General features: G+C 45.6%; 1 long non-coding RNA gene across 1 annotated transcript in view; it reads right to left on the minus strand.

The window, feature by feature from the left end:
* Positions 1-7,616: 7,616 nt before the first annotated feature.
* LOC140489145 (uncharacterized) overlaps positions 7,617-22,118 on the minus strand; it is a 323,165-nt gene continuing 308,663 nt past the window's right edge. Inside the window, exon 3 of the long non-coding RNA XR_011963094.1 lies at positions 7,617-7,963. This is a non-coding gene — a long non-coding RNA (uncharacterized lncRNA). The remainder of the gene's footprint in view (positions 7,964-22,118) is intronic.

Here is a 22,118-nt window from a genome sequence, read left to right on the forward strand (position 1 = left end):
AAATAACTTAGCTTTAAAAACGTTCATTGAACTAGCATCAAATACTTCCCTGGGCAATGCACTCCATCGAGGTCAAAACATTCCTTCTCAATTCAATCCTAAATTTGCTGCTTCTAACCTTGTGGTGATGCCCTCTTGTCCTAGCTTTACCTGCTAGTGGAAACATCCTCTCTACTTGTATTTTATTTATTCCTTTCATTATTTTATATCTATCCATTCTTCTAAATTCCAATGAATATAATCCCAATCTACTCAGTCTCTGTTAAGCCAAACCCCTCACCTCCAGAATCAACATAGTTAACCTCCTCTGCACCCCCTCCAGGGCCAGTACATCCTTGAGCACGTAAGGAGGTAAAAACTGCATGCATTACTCCAGGTGTGACCACACCAGCACCCACTCTAGCGAGACCATCACCTCTGCTTTTAAACACAATCCCTTCAGCAACGAAGGACAAAATTCCATTTACCTTCTGAATTGATTGTTATACCTGGTGACTAACCCTCCTGCAGAAGGATGTTCAGGTGCCTCTGCATAGCAAATAATGTAACTTTTTAAAAATTCAAGTAATAATCTTTTTATTAATGTTACTCCAACCAAAGAGTATGACTTGACATTTATGAACATAATATTGCACTTGCCAAACCATTGTCCACTCACTCAATGTATCTATGTTCCCCTGCAACGTTTCCCAGTCCTCTGCACACTTTGTCCTGCTACTCATCTTAGTCTAATATGCAAACTTTGACACCCTACATGTGGTCCCCAACTCCAAATCATCTCTATCAATTCTAAATAATTGCAGTCCCAACACTGATCCTAGAGGCACGCTACTAGTTACTGATTGCCAGCCAGAATAAGGCTTATTTATCCGCACTCTTTGCTTCCTGTTAGTCAACCAATCTTCTATCAAAGCTAATACTCTATACCATGCACCCTTATATAATGCAACAGCCACTTGCGTGGCACCTTGTTGAAGGCCTTTTGGAAATCCAGGTACACCGCATCCACTGGGTCCCTGTTGTTAACCTTGTTCGAAATGTCTTCATAGGATTCCAAACGATTTGTCAAGCATGACCTGCCCTTCATGAATCCATGCTCTGTCTGCCCAAGGGGACAATTTGTATCGGGATTCCCTGCTATTTCTTCCTTGATAATAGACCCAAACATCTTTCCAACTACAGGGAATAAACTAACTGGTGTAGAATTCCCTATCTTTTGTCGACCGCCTTTTCATACAGTCCTTCCTTTTCTCTGGAATATGCCTTTGCTGAGCACTTCCGAAAACGTCTTTGAAAATCTTTCACTGCTCATCAACTGTTCCACCATAAAATGTTTGTTTCCAGTCGACGTTATCCAGGTTCTCCCTCATTCTATTTTAGTTCCCCGTGTTCAAGCACAGGACCAAAGTATTAGATTTTATCTTCGCATTGGAGGAGAAAGTGAGGACTGCGGATGCTGGAGATCAGAGCTGAAAATGTGATTCTGGAAAAGCGCAGCAGGTCAGGCAGCATCCAAGGAACAGGAGAATCGACGTTTCGGGCATGAGCCCTTCTTCAGGAATGAGGAGAGTGTGTCCAGCAGGCTAAGATAAAAGGTAGGGAGGAGGGATTTGGGGGAGGGGCGTTGGAAATGTGATAGGTGGAATGAGGTCAAAGTGAGGGTGATAGGCCGGACTGGGGGTGGGGCAGAGAGGTCAGGAAGAAGATTGCAGGTTAGGAAGGCAGAGCTGAGTTCGAGTGATTTGACTGAGACAAGGTGGGGGGAGAGGAAATGAGGAAACTGGAGAAATCTGAATTCATCCCTTGTGGTTGGAGAGTTCCTAGGCGGAAGATGGGGCGCTCTTCCTCCAACTTTCGTGTTGCTATGGTCTGACGATGGAAGAGTCCAAGGACCTGCATGTCCTTGGTGGATTGGGAGGGGGAGTTGAAGTATTGAGCCACGGGGTGGTTGGGTTGGTTGGTCCAGGTGTCCCAGAGGTGTTCTCTGAAACGTTCCGCAAGTAGGTGGCCTGTCTCCCCAATACAGACGAGGCCACATCGGGTGCAGCGGATGCAATAAATGACGTGTGTGGAGGTGCAGGTGAATTTGTGGTGGATATGGATGTATCCCTTGGGGCCTTGGAGAGAAGTAAGGGGGGAGGTGTGGGCGCAAGTTTTGCATTTCTTGCGGTTGCAGGGGAAGGTGCCGGGAGTGGAGGTTGGGTTGGTGGGGTGTGTGGACTTGACAAGGAAGTCACGGAAGGAGTGGTCTTTTCGGAACGCTGATAGGGGAGGAGAGGGAAATATATCCCTGGTGGTGGGGTTCGTTTGGAGGTGGCTGAAATGATGATGGATGATACGCTGTATATGGAGTTTGGTGGGGTGGGAGGTGAGGACCAGTGAGGTTCTGTCCTGGTGGCGGTTGGAGGGGCGGGGCTCAAGGGCGGAGGAGCGGGAAGTGGAGGAGATGCAGTGGAGGGCATCGTCGACCACGTCTGGGGGTAAATTGTGGTCTTTGAAGAAGGAGGCCATCTGGGTTGTACGTATTGGAACTGGTCCTCCTGGGAGCAGATGCAGCAGAGACGAAGGAATTTGGAATATGGGATGGCGTTTTTTTTTACAGGGGGCAGGGTGGGAGGAGGTGTAGTCTAGGTAGCTGTGGGAGCCGGTCGGTTTATAGTAAATGACCGTGTTGTTTCGGTCGCCCAAGATAGAAATGGAAAGGTCTAGGAGGGGGAGGGAGGAGTCTGAAATGGTCCAGGTGAATTTGAGGTCGGGGTGGAAGGTGTTGGTAAAGTGGATGAACTGTTCAACCTCCTCATGGGAGCACGAGGCAGCGCCGATACAGTCATTGATGTAGCGGAGGAAAAGGTGGGGGGTGGTGCAAGTGTAGCTGCGGAAGATGGACTGTTCCACATATCCTATGAAGAGTCAGGCATAGCTGGGGCCCATGCGGGTGCCAGTGGCTACTCCTTTGGTTTGGAGGAAGTGGGAGGATTGGAAAGAGAAGAAGTTGTTCAGGATGAGGACCGGTTCAGTCAGTCGAAGGAGGGTGTCAGTGGAAGGATACTGGTTGGTACAGTGGGAAAGGAAGAAGCAGAGGGCTTTGAGTTCTTCGTGATGGGGAATGGAGGTGTATAGGGACTGGTGAAGATAAGGCGTTGGGGGCCGGGTAAACGAAAATCATGGAGGAGGTGGAGGGCGTGAGTGGTGTCCCGAACGTAGGTGGGGAGGTCTTGGACTAAGGGGGACAGGACCGTGTCGAGGTATGCAGAGATGAGTTCAGTGGGGCAAGATCAGGCTGAGACAATGAGTCGGCCGGGGCAGTCACGTTTGTGGATTTTGGGCAGGAGGTAGAAACTGGCGGTGGGGTTGAGGGACTATGAGGTTGGAGGCGGTGGATGGGAGATCCCCTGAGGTGATGAGGTTATGGATGGTCTGGGAGATGATGGTTTGGTGGTGGGAGGTGGGGTCATGGTCAAGGGGGCAGCAGGAGGAGGTGTCCGCGAGCTGGCGTTTCGCCTCAGCGGTGTAAAGGTCGGTGTGCCAAACTACTTCCGTGCCTCCCTTGTCTGCCAGTTTGATAGTGAGGTTGGGGTTGGAACGGATGGAGTGGAGGGATGCACGTCCCGAGGGCGAGAGGTTGGAGTGGGTGAGGGGTGGAGAAGTTGAGGCGGTTAATGTCGCAGCGGCAGTTGGCTATGAAGAGATCGAGGGCAGATAATTTACCTTATCACCTCTCCATATGTATTCTAACTTCAACCATACAGCGATCACTTCTACCAAGAGGATCCCTAACTCTGAGGTCATTAATTATTCCTGTCTCATTGCACGGGGGCCAGATCTTGGATAGCGTGCTCCTTGTCAGTTCCATTTCATACTGTTCAAAAAAACTATCATGTATACACTTAATGAACTCCTCAAGGCTACCCTGACTGAGCTGGTTCGACCAATCTACATGTAGATTAAAAACACCCATGGTAATAGACATGCCATTTTTACAGGCATTAGTTATTTCTTTGTTTATTGTCCATCCCAATGTGATGTTATTATTTGGCCTACACACTGCGCCTATCAGTGACTTTCTTGTTAGAATTTTGAAAGCATCATTCCTGTTTCTCCTAATGTACAGCAATAACAACAACTACTTGCTTTATATGGAATCTTTCATAATGGCAAATCTCCTAAGGTGCTTCATGGATGATCAAAACATTGAGTAAGGAGGATGATTTTAAAATACATCTTAAACGAGGATAGAGATAGTTAGGGAGGGTTTTCCACAGACTTCTGCCCTTGACAGCTCCAATTGTGGAGTGATGCAGGTGGGGTGGGTTGGGTTGAAAAGGGAACGTGCAAAGGGGAAATGGAGGAGCATAGGCAGTGCATAAGGTCTTAAGGATAGAGGAGGTTCCAGACTGAGTCTGTCTGTCAGAGACAGTATGGCTGCCTCATGGAATTTGAAGCACCGCAATGGGCTCATGCATGTCATGTTAGTCAAGGATAGTATAACGGTGGCTGAGAGAACATTTGATGAGGACTTGTCTCCTGAAGTAGTGTGGGCTGAGGTTAGAAACAGGAGAGGGGAGGTCACACTGCTTGGATTTTTTTATAGGCCACCACAGAAGTTCCAGGGAGGGGGAAGAGAGGATTAGAAAAATTACTCTGGGTAGGAGTGAAAGTAACATGGTGGTCATTATGGGGGACTTTATCTTCCCTAACTTTGACTGAAAAATTCTGTAATTCTCGTACGTCGGATGGATGAGTTTTTGTCCAATGTGTATAGGAGGGTTTCCTGACACAGTATGTCGAAGGGCCAACAAGAGGGGAGGCCACACTGGATCTGGTGCTTGGTCATGAACCGGACTAGGTGTTTGATTTAGGTGTAGGTGAGCACTTTGGAGAGAGTGATCATAATTCAGTTATGTTTAGTTTAGAAATGAAAAGGGATAGGTACATGCCACAGGTGAAGACTTATCAATGGGGCAGTGGCAATTATAATGCGATTCAGCAAGAATTAGGATGCATAAAATGGGGTAGCGAAATGCAGTGGATTCAGACAATGGAAATGTGGAGCTGGTTTAAGGAACAGATATTGCGTGTCCTTGATAGGTATGTCCCTGTCAGGCAGGGAGGAAGGGATAAGGTAAGGAAACCGTGATTTAGCAGAGAAGTTGCATCTCTCGTTAAGAAGAAGTAGGAGACTTATGTGTTGATGAGACAAATGGTACAGATGAGGCGATGGAGACTTACAGATCAGCTAGGAAGGATTTCAAGAGGGTTAAGAAGAGCAAAGAGAGGACATGAGCAGTCTTTAGCGAATAGAATAAAGGAGAACCCTAAAGCTTTCTATAGGTATGTGAGGAATAAAGGATAGGGTAGGAATAGGGCCAATCAAAGACAGAAGTGGGAAGTTGAGTGTGGACACTGTGAAAATCGGACAGGTGCTAAAGAAACATTTTTCATTGGCTTTCACTCAGTAAAATTAGAATATTGTAGATAATAATGAGGTAGAAGACGTTAGACTAGAAAGGACAGAGGTTAGTTACGAACACGTGTTATCAATTCCAGAAGGATTAAAGTAGACAAGTCCCCTGGGCTGGATGGGATTTATCTGTAGATTGTCTGGGAAGCTATGGAGAAGTTAGCAAAGACTTCAGCTTTGATATTGAGTTGTCATTGCCTACAAGTTCACTACCAGGGGACTGGATGATTACAAATGTTATGCCCTTGATCAAGAAGGGCAGTAGAGATGACCCAGGTAATTATATACCAGTGAGCCTTACTTCTGTTGCAGGAAAGATTTTGGAAAGGATTATAAGAGACACTATTTGCAATCATCTGGCAAACAACAATATGATTTCAGATCGTCAATATGGTTTCGTCAAGGGCAGGTCGTGTCTCACAAACCTCATTGAGTTTTTCGAGAAGCACATGGAGTCATAGACATGTAAACAGCTCCATGTTTTGTTGACTCACCTTCCTGGGATGTCAGGACTGATGGCTGAACAGGGACTCAATCTTCGTTTAATCCTCCTTTCCTTTGGCTTTCTGAGCCGCTAACTACATCACTAATATTCTACCTCCCATTCCCTGTCCGGAATCTGACCCTCTAAGCCTACACATTAGTTCCCATCCCCCTGCTCGACTAGTTACAAACTCACCAACAGAACTGGCAAAAGCCCCCACCAGATTTGTCTCAGCTCTGCCCGGGGTAACCGGTCAGGCTGGTATAGGTCCCACCTAACCCAGAAACAGTCCCAGTGCCTGAAGAATCAAAACCCTTCTGTGGTACACCATTTCCCCAGCCACACATCCAGCGTATCGACCTTCTCATTCCTGCTCTCATGAGCACATGGCACTGGGAGTAAGTCTGATATTATTACATTTCAGGAGCTACATTTTAATGTATCTCTGCTCTCCCTATGTCCAGCTTTCAGGCCCTCATCCCTCTGTTTAGCGATGTCATTGGTATCTGTGTGTTGCAAGACCACGGGTTGTTTACCCTCCAGCTCCAGAATGTCCTGCAGCCACTCCATGATATCATGGATCTTGGCACCAGGGAAATTACATCCCATCCTGGATTCATGTCTGTGGGCACAGAGGTGCCTGGCTGTACCCCTGATTATTGAATCCCCTGCCACTCTCATTCCTCTTGTTCTGATCAGCAGAGCTCTCTGTGGTGTCATTAACCTGGCTGATGCTGATTTCCCGAGAAGCCAACCCACCCATTCCCGCCCTTACAGAATCCCAAGTGGTATACAGTATCTGTATAAGAAGGGGAGAACAACGGGGGATTCCTGTACTCACTTCCTGAGCCTTTTACTAGGTCTGATGTTCACCCATTCCTTTTCTGCCTGTGTAACCCTCACCTGCAGTGTGACTAACTCACTAAACGTGCTGTCCATAACATTCCCAGTATTGCAGATGCTCCACAGTGAGTCCACTCTCAGCTCCAGCTCTGAAAAGCAGTTTCCCAGTAGCTGCAGATGGGAACCCTTGCTGCACAAATAGCCGTCAGGGGCCCTGGAAGAGGCTCTTATTTCCCACATTGTGCAAGAGGAGCACACCATGGGTCTGAGGGCTCCTGTCACAACGTCTCTCTACATTCATCTAGTTACTCCCATTAAGAGAATTTAAATGAGTGAGTAACCTTCCTTCACTTCAAACATGTCCATTATAATAACAAAAAAAAACCTTTACTTAAGCTGATATGTCATACTTTAAAAACTTAAATACTCCACAGGTATCACTGACAAAATGGCTATTCCCATTGGGACTGTGAATTTCTGAAAGGCCTGAACTAAAACGGAGTTTCAGTTTCACCTTCTCCCTGTCTCACATCAGTCTGTTTACACCCAACTCCAAAACACTCTCATTGAGCCAAGCAGCACTCACAGTGCAGCCCGGTCATTTTCATTGTCTGCTCACACCTACACTGTACTGTTCCAATGCACCTCAATGGGAGCTCAGGATCAGCATTGCATCTATCAATTCAGCCCGTTGTAACCCCAGAGTCAAAATGGACTTCAGCAGTTTCTGAATGAACAGACAGTTGTCAGAATCTGGAACTTTCCACCTGAAATGGTGCTGAAATTTGAATCCACGAAAAATTTGCAGAGAATTGGAAGGAGGGAGTTTACAGATTAACATTACAAAGTGGATGATTGAGACTAAATCTGACAGTTCCTGCAAAAAGACGAGGTGTAATTTGGATAAATCTGTGCTCCCTCTCAGGCCAATACCTCCTTCCACAGCTGCAGGGCCAAGAATTGAACACATACCCCAAGGGTGATCCAACCATGAACTTGAACATCTTTCTGCTTTTGGCTTGACAAAAATATTGAAGATATTTTCCCACAGACAGAACAGACAAACCTTTCTCGTTCCACAGTTAAATGCCAATGATATTCAGATCCTGATGACTCCGTTGACTGTAGAAACTTGTTTATTGAGATCCCTGTCTCAATTATTCTCAATTAATATCCTATAAAATGAATTCACAAAACAAAGCTCACAGTCAGTGCAAGATGAATAGTGAAGACAAACACTTCTCTCGGTATGTATTTGATGTGTAAATGCTCCTCTTCAAATCACCCCACCCCCACCCAGGAAGAGGACACGTGCATGCTCCTTGCTGTACCTTGCCCCAAATAAAGATGGTGGCTATAACCCAGGACCTCTCACTGCCTGAGGCCCAAGACATCTTCCCCTTTGCTGCAAACGTAGGACCAAGAGTTTCTAATTCAGACTAACTACCTGCACAGAGTGTAACTAAACCCTCCCAGTCTACACTGATACATTTCATCTGGTTTCTGCTGCCACTCTCCCCTTTCCCCTTTCCGACACACACCATGGGTTATCGCGGGTCCAGTGACCCTTCCTCAGAACCGATGACAGCTGGGAAAATTAGAATCCCTTCAGGAAACAGGCCCTTTGGCCCAACAATTCCACACCCACCCTCCGAAGTTTATCCCACCCAGACCCATTCTCCTATTCTATTACTCTCCACTTCCCCGAACTGATGCACATCCCCGAACACTATGGGAAACGTAGCTGGGCCAATTCACCTAACCTATAGATCTTTGGACTATAGGAGATAAGGGTTAAAGAGTAAATAATAGGTGGGGACAGAGCCCAAAGAGACACAGGAACATTTGGAAAGATAAAGGAGTGGGAGGTTGGAAAGCTGTTAATGGAGGAGACAGGAACCTTCTCGCATCTCAGTGGCGGTGGTGGAAATGGTGGCTGATGATCTACATTGTGCCTGCAAAAAAGACCCTGAGCTTCCAGTTGCCTGCTCTTTAACACACAAGACTGTTCCCTGTCCAACATCTCTGTCTCATGCTTACTGTGGTGTTCCAGTGAAGCTTGATGCAAGATGGAAGAACACTTCAGAACATACCAAATGGCTTCCTATTTCAAGGACTGCAATTTCCCCTCACATGTGGTCAACAATACCCTCCAGTGTATCTCCTCCACTTCCCACACCACTGCCCTTGAACCCCACCCCTCCAAATGCAACAAAGATGGAATCCCACCATACTCACCTTCCACCCAGATACAACCCATCATCCTCTGCTCTTTCCACCATCAGATCCAACCCCCTGAGATATATTTCCCTCCCCACCCCTTTCAGCATTCCACAGAGACCAGACCTTCTGTGACTTCCACGTTAGATCCACACTCCCCACCAACCCACCCTCCACTCCAAGCACCTTCGCTTGCCACTGCAAGAGGTGGAAAACCCGTGCCCACACCTTCCCCTCACCTCCATCCAAGGCACCACTGGATCCTCCCACATCCAGCAGAGATTTCCCTGAACCACCCAAACACCTCACCTATTGTGTCCCTTGCTCTCAGGACACCAAATTGTGGAATATTTCAGGGAACATTTCTGGGACACATGCACCAACCAACTGCACCGCCCTGTGGCCGACCACTTCGGCTACCCCCCACACCCTCCGTCACCACGCTGCCATGGACATGCAAACCCTCCATCCCAAATCCGAGCCACCCGACACCTGGAGGAAGAACACCTCATCTTCCACCTTGGGAACTTTCAACCACACAGCATCAAGGTTTCCTCATCTCCCACTCCCCAGCTTATCTCAGATTCAACCCTCCAACTCGGCACTGGCCTCTTGAAGAGTCCCACCTGTCCATCTTCCTTCCCAATTATCCATTCCACCCTCTCACCACGACCCTCTATTTACAACCACCTATTGCCACCCTAACTCCCTTCCCCCCAACCCCAAACACCCCTCCCTATTTGTCTCTCACCCGTATTCCCCCACCAACATTTCTGATGAAGTGCTGACATTCCCAATACGTCAACTCTCCTGCTCCTTGGATGCTGCCTGATCTGCTGTGCTTTTCCAGAGCCACACTTTAACACAAGCTGGAAGAACAACACCTCATCTCCCACTCGGGGACCAAGCAACCCTCTGGCTTCAACATCAAATTCAATAATTTTAGGTCCTGAACTCTCCCATGTCCTAGTGTCTTTGCCCCCTACCCCACATACCAGGCCTTGTTATTACATAGCCTGCCATTACACACTACCTATGGTTAGCCACTAAGAGTCCCCATAAACAGCTATTCACCCTCCCCCCGTCAGATCGTTATCCACTCCTTTGTCCAACTGCTCCTATCTCTCTCTTTGGACTCTATCCCCACTTATCATTTACTCCTCAACCCCTACCTTCTGCATAAAAACAGACTTTTTTTTCCTCAGTAACATCAGTTCCTGAGGAAGCATCACTGGATCGAAAATGTGAACTGATTTATTTTCACAGATGCTGACAGATCTGCTGAGCTTTTCCAGCACCTTCTGGTTGTTGTGTGCGATTTACAGCATCCGAAGTTCTTTTGGTGCTAATTTACCCGGAGTATCTAATTCAGGTCCAACAGACTGAAACAGTGTTTATCAACCTTCCCAGTCCACACTAACTCCATCTCTCTCCCAGTATCTGCTGTCTCTCCCACTCCTTCATATTCAGTCCCCCCTCACAGTGACACTGCACCTGCAAAGCTGATGGTCATGTGTTGGCCTGCTGGACCCACCCCTCATTCACTCCCATTGGCTGGAGGATCATGCCAACTCTCCTATTGGTCTGAAGCTGTGTCAATCAGCCAGGCCCCATTGTGACCTGAGCGGTGGGATCCTCCCAGGTGCATCAGAGGCTGAGGGGTGACCTCATAGAGGTTTATAAAACCATGAGGGGCCTGGGTAGGATAAATAGACAAGGTCATTTCCCTGGGGTCGGGGAGTCCAGAATGAGAAGGCATAGGTATAGGATGAGAGGGAAAGAATTTAAAATGGATCTGAGGGACAATATTTTTTCCCACTGAGGTTGGTGTGTGTATGGAATCTTCTGTCAGGAAGAGGAGGATGTTGGTACAATTAAACCATTTGGCATCTGGATGGGTATATGAATAGGAAGGGTGTAGAGTGATATGTGCCAAGTGTTGGCAAATGGGTATAGATTAGTTTGGGGTATCTGGTCAGCATGGACCAGTGCTCTGCCCTGTGATGAGCTTCATCATTCACAGTGAATGGGTCAGTATCACAGAACATAGGGGCTGGGGGCTATTCAGCCCATTGGGGCTGTACTCTCTCCTTCTGGAGATGGTGCCAGTCTATCCCAACTCACCTCCCATTTGGACAGAGCCCTCCAAATCCTTCCTTAAGAAAGTTAAATTTCATATTTGTTTTGACAATAACTACTGTATCTGCATCCAGCTGTCTTTAAACTGTTCCAGATGCTAAGAACTTAGTGAGTAAAATAATCTTCACATTTTTCCTCTGCATTATTTGCCAGTTACCTGAAAATAGTTACTAAAAATTGTGACGTTAAAAATTTCTCACTCTGTCTCTCTGTAAATGAAATACCCTGGAAACAAATCCAACTCCTGGTTGAATTCACTGCTTAACCTTCTCAGCTCCAAGCAGAATTGTCTGACCTTCTGCTAACTCTCCATAAAAGAGAAATCTATCTTAATTTTAATTTATCAGTGCCATAGAGATGTACAGCACAGAAACAGACCCTTCAGTCCAACTTGTCCATGCCGACCAGATATCCTAAATTAATCTCGTCCCATATGCCAGCCCTTGGCCCATAGCCTTCTAAACCTTTCCCAATCACATATCCAATGAGATGCCTTTTAAATGTTGTAACCGTACCAGCCTCCACACTTTCTCTGGCAGCTCATTCCAAACACGTGCCACGTTCAGCTTGAAACTTTGCCCTTAATATCCCTTTTCAATCTTTTCCCTCACGCCTGTGCTTTCTAGATTTGGACTCACCTAAACAGGAATAAGACCCTGGCTGTTTACCCTATCCATGCCCCTAACGATTTTATCAACCTCTATGGTCACCTGTCAGCATCCGATTCTCCAGTGAAAACAGCCTCAGTCTATTCAGCCTCTCCCTATAGCTCAATCCCTCAATCCTGGCAACATCTTTGCATCTTTTCTGAATCCTTTCAAGTTTCACAATATCATTCCAATAGCGGGGAGACCAGGACTGAAAGCAGAATTACAGAAGTGGCTGAATGAATGTCCTGTACAGCCGCAAAATGACATCACAACTTCTGTACTCAATGCACTGACCAGTAAAGGCAATTACACCAAAGATTTACTTCACTACACTGCCTATCTATGATTCCACTTTCAAGGAATTATGAACCTGCACTCCAAGATCTCTTTGTTCAGCAACACTCGCCAGGACCTTCCCATTAAGTGTAGAAGTCTTGCCCTGATTTGCTTTTCCAAAATGCAGAACCTCACATTTATCTAAATTAAACTGAATCTGACACTCCTCAGCCCATTTGATCAGAGTACTCTCAGGTAACTTTGCTGTCCACTGCACCTCCAATGTTGGTGTCTATTTTAAACCTACTAACCATAGCTCCTATATTCACATAGAAATCATTTATATAAATGGCAAAAAGCAGTGGACCCAGCACCCAGCCTGACAGCATATTGCTCATCACAGGCTTCCAGTCCAAAAAGTACCCTCCACTATGACACTGACTGCTCAGCAAGGTTAGAGCTCATGGAATACAGGGAGAACTAACCATTTGGATACAGAACTGGCTCAAAGACAGAAGACAGAGGGTGGTGATGGAGGGTTGCTTTTCAAACTGGAGGCCTGTGACAAGTTGAGTGTTACAAGGTTCACTGCTGGATCCACTACCTTTCGTCATTTATATCAATGACTTAGATGTGAACATAGGAGGTATAGTTAGTGAGATGACACCAAAACTGGAGGTGTCGTGGACAGTGAAAAAGGTTACATCAGAGTACAATGGGATCTTGATCAAATGGGTGAATGGGCTGAGGAGTGGCATTTTGGGAAAGCAAATCTTAGCAAGACGTATACACTTTATGGTAAGGTCCTGAGGTGTTTTACTGAATAAAGAGACCTTGGAGTGCAGATAGATAGGATAGTGAAGGCGGCATTTGGTATGCTTTCCTTTATCGGACAAAGTATTGAGTACAGGAGTTGTGAGGTCATGTTGTTGCTGTACAGGATATTGGTGAGGCCACTTTTGGAACGTTGCCTACAAATATGGTCTCCCTCCTATTGGAAGGATGTTGTGAAACTTGAAAGGGTTCAGAAAAGATTTACAAGAACGTTGCCAGGGTTGGAGGATTTGAGCTAGGCTGGGGGTTGAATAGAGGTTGAATAGATTGGGGCTGTTTTCCCTGCAGCGGCGGAGGCTGAGAGGTGATCTTATCGATGCATATCAAAACATGAGGTGCATGGATAGGATAAATAGACAAAGTCTTTTCCCTGGCGTGGGGGATCCCAGCACTAGAGGGCATAGGTTTATGGTATGAGGGGAAAGACTTTAAAGAGACTTGAGAGACAACGTTTTCACACAGAGGGTGGGACGTGTATGGAATGAGCTGCCAGAGAAAGTGGTGGAGGTCATTACGATTGCAACATTTAAAAGGCATCTTCATGTGTATATGAATAGGAAGGATATGGGCCGGGTGCTGACAGGTGGGACTAGATTGCATTGGGATATCTGATCAGCATGTACTGGTTGGACCGACAGGTCTCTGTTTCTGTGCTGTCCATCTATGACTCTTTGACCTTCCAGCCAATTCCGTATTCAAACAGCTAGTTCCGCCAGTTTTCTATGGTATTGAACCTGCTAACCAGTGTGTTCTGTGAAACCTTGTGTCTTTCTCAAGTCCAAGTTAATGATTTCAATGCACAAAGCCATGCTGACTCTCCCTAATCATTTCTTGCTTTTCCAATGACATGTAAATCCTGTCCCTGAGAATCCCCTCCAACAACTTCTCTGCCACTGACTTCAGGCTCACCGGTCTATAGTTCCCTGGCTTTTCCTTACCACCTTTCTCAAATAATGGCACCCATCTTCCAGCACCTCACCTGTGGCGATCAATGATACAAATATTGCAGCGAGGGGCCCAGCAAAAGCTTCCCTAGTTAACCACAAAATTCTGGGATATATCTGATTAAATCCCTGGAATTTATCCACCTTTATGCATTTATCCAGTACCTCCTCCTCTGTAATATTTACACTTGCCAAGTTATCCCTATTTATTTCTCCAACATCTCTAACTTTTATATCCCCTTTCAGTAAAAACTGACATGAAATAATTACAGAATCTCTCCCACCTCCTGCTGTTCCATAGACAGTCTTGTTGATCTTTGTGGCTCGCTATTCTCTGCCTAGTTATTCTTTTGTCTTTAGTGTATTTGTAGATTCTCGTTGCTTTTTCCTTAAACCTATTTCCCTAAGCTGTCTCATGTCCCCTTTTCTCCCTCCTGGTTTCCCGCGAGTATACTCCTACTGCCCTTATAGTCCCCTAGGGACTCACTCAAACCCAGTGTTCTGTACCTGCCATATCCTTTCTTCATTTTCTTGATCTGAGCTTCAATTTCTCAGGTCATGCAGCATTCTCGATGCCTCCCAGCCTTGGCCTTAACGGGAACATACTATCTGCATTCTCTCATTGCTGCAGGCCTATGGAGCAATGGCAAATGAGGACAGAGAAACAATCATTATCAGTAAAGAGGTAGTGTTGGCAAAGCTAACAAATCATCCTTATCTCTATAATTCCTCTCTAGCCTCAGAACTATCACTATCTCTGCATCAAAGACATCTCAATCTCTGCAACATCCTCCAATCTCTAATCTCCTCCAGTCTCAACACCCTCCCTGTCTCTAATCTTGTCCACCCTCACAAATCTTTGTGATGTGCCTTTCATTAATTCCAACCTTCAGGATAACCCACTTTTATTTCAGATTCCTGAAGCCTGAGCTCCACAATGTCCCACTTAACATCTGTCACATTTTCCTGCAATACAATATTAATCAATTCCGTATCATCTATTCTAATATCACCTTCTCTGACCTGGTTTCTATTTTGGCTTGTCATATTTCTATATTACGCGTCTGTGGTCTACAGGACAGTTTACGGTTTTGTGGTCCATCAGGTTTTTGCTGTAAACGAATCTCCCAGCTAACTATTTTAATTCCATTTTCCAGCACTGAGCCCATAGACCTGTCAGCCTTGGCATTGCAAGTGTGTTCCTAAATATATCTGAAATGCCATCGGGACTTCGGTCTCTCACTCAATTCCAGACAGTGAGGTTTAGTGCAACTGTTGCTCTATGACATCACCCACAGGAACACAGAGCAGCTGGGTCTGTGCAAACCACAGATCGCCCACACATTGGGAAGGATGGCAGGGTCCCTGAGAGGGGGCACAGGAGATTTACCAGGATGGTTCAAGGAATGGGGGATTTTAGTTGCAGAATTTGTGAGGCTTTTTTAACATTAATTACTCATGTGACATGTGTGTTGCTAATACACATCAAGAATAACCATCCACAATTAATAGACTGTCCTTTTCAACCTATCCCCTTGCCTGCGCTGTGGTAATATTCAGGTTAACCACCACCAGACATCTCTCTCCAATGAGAGTGTAGTCCTATGGTCTGGGAGGACAATGCTGACTTGATCTTTCACACAGTGATGCCACTGTCCCTCGGGGGTGGGGAGAGAGAATACTGAAGGTGGTGGATGGGAAACCACTCAGGTACAGTGCTTTACCCTGGAGGATGTTCACTTTCTTTAATATTGTTGGGGGGGGGGTGCACTGAGGCAGGCAAGTGGAGACTGTTCCAACACAACCCAGATGTGTACCTTATAGATAGCAAACAGACATTGTGGAATCAGGGGTTTGGAAAAACTGAGACTATTCTCCTTGTAGCAAAGGAAATTGTGGGGAGCTGTGACGGAGCGGTTTACAAAAGTTACACATTATAATAATAAACCTTACACCCGTCAGCTCATTATACAAGGATTACAGGACAAATGTTGAAGATTTGGCAAGATCTCTTGATAGGATGGTTTGATTCAAAGAAGAACTTTTATGCAGCAAATAGTATTGATCTGGAACACAATACTCTCACACAATATGAATATCCAGGTCCTGATGTATTGAGTAATTCTGTCAGTTTGGCGTTACAATGACTCAGATTACCATCTGAATATCTGCCTGTAATACAAGTTTATAAAATCCGTCACTGTCAGTTCAAGTTTGAAACTCATACAATCCCCTCCTCCTGGGCCAGGAGGACTGTACACATTACCCCTGGTGGAGGTTAGCAGGCATTTCAAGTGCAAATCTATGTGGGTTTCTAGGAGTTTCCACCTTGGGACTTCATGTGACTGAACATGGGACAGAATGATCCAAGATTCAGTGAGATATGGAGAGCAGGATTTCCTTCCTTTTTGTTCTTCCGTGCTGCCGCGGAGCCTCATCAATAAGACATGGGGTGTGAAAGGCTCATGCAGCTCGATGGGCAAGTTGTCTCCATTCTGACCAATGGGCAGCAAGCTCCTCCCAGTCATTAAACAGAGTATCTCTGAAAAGATAGCAACTGAGCATGCTTCCCACTGCCCAGTGCTCCCAGTAAACGTTTCGAATAATGAGGGGGGAAAACCAAGACAAGGCATAACAGGAATGATCCAAGAGAATTAGAAACAGTTTACAGAGAGATATTCACAGGAAAAGTGGGCAACAAGTTGGCAAATGGAGTATAACTTGGGATAAACTGTAGAAAGGTGCACCACAAAGGGACTGGGGGAAAAATGAGCAGGAAACACAGAAAGCGAGCACACAGTTACAGCATGGAATCAGGAAAGGGAATGGAATGCTGTCCCTTATTTCAAGGAGTTTGCAATATAAGAGTTTGGAATATATAGCTTAGGGAAACTAAACAAATGGCGAGTGAGACCACAACTGGAGGAACGTGAACAGATTTGGTCGCTTTAGTTAGCGAAATAGAGCAGTTGATTGGAGGCATTTCAGAGAAGATCCTTTGGGATGATCCCTGTTTTATAAGGATTATCCTGTAAGCAAAGGCTGAACAAGTTGGGAATCTACTCACTGGACTTTGGAAGAATGAGAGGAGATCTCTTTGAAACATACAGGATTCTGTCGAGGTTTGACAGGGTATATATGGAGAGGATGTGTCCTATTACGAGTGAGTCTTGAACCAGATTCAGTGTCTGTCGCAGAATCAAGGGTTCCGTTTCAGATTTGTCAAGCTAAAGGCAACACCGACACAGGTTAGGGTTTCAGTAGCAATGGAGCTGGGGTGAGAAGGAGATAAGCAACGTTTTAGAGATTGGAATTCCTGGTGTTTGTGATTGTGTAGATGTCTAATCAGAAGGTCACCTTGGGGTCAGATATGAGAGCAATATTGTGAAGAATGTAGTTCTGCCTCAGACACTTCCCAGTGAGAGGGAGGGACACAAGTAAGGGAAATGAATTTGGAATAACAACTGGGGGGGCAATGGGTTTAATAATTACAGTGTTTCATTGGAGTGAATTGCAGCTAATTGAAGCGTGGTAAGCAGTTTGATTACTGAGAAACAGTGGAGTAATGGAGACGGATGAAGGGGAGGGAGAGCTGGACATTGTCAGTGTACATGTGAAACCTAACACTGTGCTTTTGGGTGACGTTACCTCCTGGCAGTATGTAGGTGAGAAACTGGACGGGCCAAGGATAGATCCTGGAGGGACACCAACTACAAGGAATTCAGAAAGAAAAGGGAGAGTGGAGATGGAGCAGGATTTTCCAATGACGGTGAGGTCAAATATCAGTTTTTAGCAGAATGGGAGAGAAGGACGTAACCAGAAAAGACAGATAGATCATGGAACAATATCTGTGAATTGCAAGGGGAGGGGGGGGGGGTTACAGTGACAAGCAGGAGGATGAGAGAGAGATTTGGAATGTCCATGATTTAGCTACACGAGGGTAAATGGTCAAGATGACCTCTAATAAGGCTTGACAAGGGACTCTAGGAAATGCAAGTTTAGGACTAAAATGAGGAGCATCCTTGTGAGGCAGAATGGCTCGGTGGGCTAGCGGAGAGGGAGGGAAGAAACCGAGGCAGCTGATCGGATTATCTCGATGTTATTGACAGAGAAACTCCATGTGCTCCTCACTCTTGTTGTAGGAGGGGAGGATGGAGGAGACAGGATAATGGACATTGTTTTCGAAATAATAAAAAAACAAAACCTGTGATAATGATTCTAAAAATAAGTGAACAAAAGAAGGTTTAGGGGTGTACAAGATGATTAGGGGGTTAGATAGGGTTGACAGTGAGAACCTTTTTCCACGTATGGAGTCAGCTATTACAAGGGGGCATAGCTTTAAATTAAGGGGGGGTAGATATAGGACTGATGTTAGGGGTAGGTTCTTCACTCAGCGAGTCGTAAGTTCATGGAATGCCCTGCCAGTATCAGTGGTGGTCTCTCCCTCTTTATGGGTATTTAAGCGGGTATTGGATAGGTATATGGAGGATAGTGGGTTAGTGTAGGTTAGGTGGGCTTTGATCGGCGCAACATCGAGGGCCGAAGGGCCTGTACTGCGCTGTATTCTTCTATGTTCTATGTTCTAAACCTGTCGTATTTATCATTTATCAAGAATTTTAAAATAGACAACTGAAGTTCAGGTTTGAATCCCAAATTGGTAGAGGGTTGCTCTGAAGTCAAGAAAAATAAAGAAACTGGAATGAAGAATCTACTGTTTGCCATGGAACCATTAGGGATGTTTTTCTGCCATTGACAATGTCCTTGAGGGAAAGAAACCCGACAGTAAGCCAACAAATCACTCATTGTGTTAATCACTGCAGTCTCAACAAAGGATGGCATGGTGGCACAGTGGCACAGTAGTTAGCACTGCTGCCTCACAGTGCCAGAGACCCGGGTTCAATTCTTGCCTCAGGCGACTGACTGTGTGGAGTTTGCACATTCGCCCCGTGTCTGCGTGGGTTTCTTCCGGGTGCTCCAGTTTCCTCCCACAGTCCAAAATGTGCAGGTTAGGTGAACTGGCCATGCTAAATTGTCCGCAGTGTTAGGTGAAGGGGTAAATGTAGGGGAATGGGTCTGGATGGGTTGCGCTTTGGGGGGTCGGTGTGGACTTGTTGGGCCGAATGGCCTATTTCCACACTAAGTAATCTAATCTAATCTAAAACGAATGAAACTGGATGGACCACATTACATCTACCAATGCACCAGCAAATACAACCACAAAATCAGCCCTCTTGTCCCTGCAACTTCTGCCTCACTCTGGGCCAACAAGAGCAGTAGAACTGTACTCCAGCCCAATCTGAAATCTCATGGCCTGATATCCCCCACTCAACCATTAACATCAAGCCAGGGGAATCAACCCTGGTTCAATAGTGAATACAGGAGGGCATGCCAACAGTACCAAAAATGAGGTACCAACCTGGTGCAGCTACAAGCAGCACAAACAACACCAAATAGAACTAAGTGATCCCATAAACAATGGATTAGAAATGAGTTCTGCAGTTCTGCCACACCTAGTCAGGAATGGTGATGGAAAATTACAGCATCACAGATATCCCACCCTTACTGATGGAGGGGTCTCCCACATCCATTCCACAGATAAGAGGACAGCATTTGCAGCAATTTTCAGCCAGCAGTGCCAAGTGGATGAGCCTTCTCCATTGGTCCCTGACATCACAGATATGAATCAAAATGGTTTAAAACTCATGTCAAATCAGATCAAGAAATGGAAAAGTAGTGTAAAGGCTATGGGCCCTGCCAATATTCTGGCAATAGTACTGATGGCTGTGCTTCAGAACTTGCTGCCCACCAAGGCAAGTACTGCTCCAGCACTGTCACCTACCGACTTTGTGGAACATTGCTCAGGGATGTTCCAACACAAAAACACAGGGCAGATCCAACTCAGCCAATTCCCCTCCATCAGTCCACACTCGCTCAGCAGTGAAGTGATGGAAGTCTGATGCACCTGCTCAGCAATAACCTGCTCTGCGATGCCCAGTTTGGGTTCTGCCAGGGCCACTCAGTTCCTGAGCTTGTTACAGACTTGATTCAGAAACTGACAAACAGCTGAATGAGGTGAGGATGACAGGCAAGACCCTCTCCAAGACCACTATTTCGACTTCAGTGATGTCACCAGACCTCACCACAATCTCAGCTCATTTGCTGATCTCTCATTCATTCCTTTTGTTGACTCTAGATTTCATTGTCTAAACCCACTCCTGGCCAGCATCCCACATTCACCCCCCCCGATAATCTCAAGAATATTGAAAACTCTACTGCCGAAGTGCTCACTTGTACAAAAACTTGCTGATCAATCAAAAGATCAATAAACAACAACAATTTACTTTTGCACCTTTGAATTAATTCCTGGCTGTAATCATTCCTATCTCCCTGCACCACACACCCTTTCATATCTCAATAACTCATTTTAGTTTAGACTCTCAATGATGTGTTTATTTTTGAGTTCACCTGTGTGACTGTTTCTATAGACTCCAAGGGAACATGGTCTGGAATCCCCACTCTAACCCTCTAAGATCTACTTTCTTCCTTTAAGGCATTCTTGAAAAACTGCTTACTTGGCAATGGTTGTGGCTACTGGACACAATATTCTCCATCTGTAGCCTTCTGTCAAAACTTCTCAATAATATTTTTGTGAAATTAAAACCATGATGATTTGTACAGATATCTTCTACTCTTCAATATCGCTTAGTGAATAATCTGTAATGTCTTTTACCCAACCACGTTGTGGGAGCACCTTCACCATACAAACTGCAGCAGTACAAGGAAGTCAAACGTCACATTCTCCACAGGCAACAAGGCTTTGGCATTGATCGCTGGTTTCTGTGGAAGGAGAAATACACAGTTGATGTTTCAGGGAGTGCAATATGAATCACAGGGAATGAAAATGGTGCAGAATTTGACTGTCAGAAATTGAAGGAAAATGCACTGGTTTATTGGAAAAAAGAATTCTTGACTGTCAAAGATATTGTGGAAAAAATAACCTGATAATGGAACGTCATACGGTCAGGAGCCGGGCAGCAGTGGACAATTCATTTACATTTCTGAAGAAGGGCCGATGACGAAACGTTGATACTCCTGCTCCTCGGATGCTGCCTGGCCTGCTGTATTTTTCCAACTCTACATTTTTCAATTCATATACAAAACAGCTGTGAAAGTAATTGTAAAATACTATACAGACCAAAAATATACCCATGAGAGACTGAGGAAGCTAGATAATGAACAAGTGGACATCAGAGAACCCAGAGGTGAACCAGAGCAGAGTTCACTTTTATGATCCCACAGTCAATGATGTCGAGCACAGAAATAGACTTCTTCGGTCCAACCTATACCAACCAGATATCCTAAACTAATCTACCTAAATTAAATCCTTTTTGCCACTCCTCAGCCCATTGGCCCATCTGATCAATATCCCACTGTACTCTGAGATAACCTTCTTCATTGTCCACAATACCTCCAAGTTTGTGTCACCTGCAAACTTACTAACTATACGGCCTCTATTCACATCCAAATCATTTAAACGAATGACGAAACGAATCCAGAAAAAAAAGTCAATTTCTCTGGGTTTGAATGTGCTCTGTGTAAATCCTGCCCTATGACTCTTTTTACCAGGGAAGGCTGTACACACATCCCTCTGAACTTTGCCCCCTACAAAGCTGGCGGAGCGCACGTGTCCAGTGAATCATTGCCCCGAATAAAGATGGCGGTGCTCACTCGGACCGATTATTCAACGAGGCATTTTCCCGTTTGCTGCAAAAACGGGACTGTAAGTTTCAAATTTGTATTTTTCGATGTGCAGCAAATGATTGTAAAACCTCTCAGACCATACCAACACTATTTCCCTCCCGCTTCCTGCTGTTTATTTCTTTCCGTACCAACAGCACTCCGCATAGACATCCCAAACATCCGCGCCTACTGCGAGGATGATCACGTGGTATAGTCTAGTCCCGCCCTCATTCACTGATTGGCCGGAGGACCAACTGACCCGCCAGGTCCTCCAGCTCCTCCCCTGCCTTTCCATTGGTCCGCCGCTGACATCAATCACTTCTTCGGTCCAACCTGTCTATGACAACCAGTTATCCGAACCTAATCTATGTAAATTAAATCCTATCTGCCTGTCCTCAGCCCATTGGCCCATCTGATCAATATCCCATTGTATTCTGAGATAACCTTCTTCATTATCTACAATACCAACTGTTGGCTGGAGCTTGCGCACTGCTTCGTGGATTTTGTTGCTGTTTCTCAGTTACAAG

Source organism: Chiloscyllium punctatum, chromosome 18 (genome assembly GCF_047496795.1).
Source record: "Chiloscyllium punctatum isolate Juve2018m chromosome 18, sChiPun1.3, whole genome shotgun sequence".
NCBI lineage: Eukaryota > Metazoa > Chordata > Chondrichthyes > Orectolobiformes > Hemiscylliidae > Chiloscyllium > Chiloscyllium punctatum.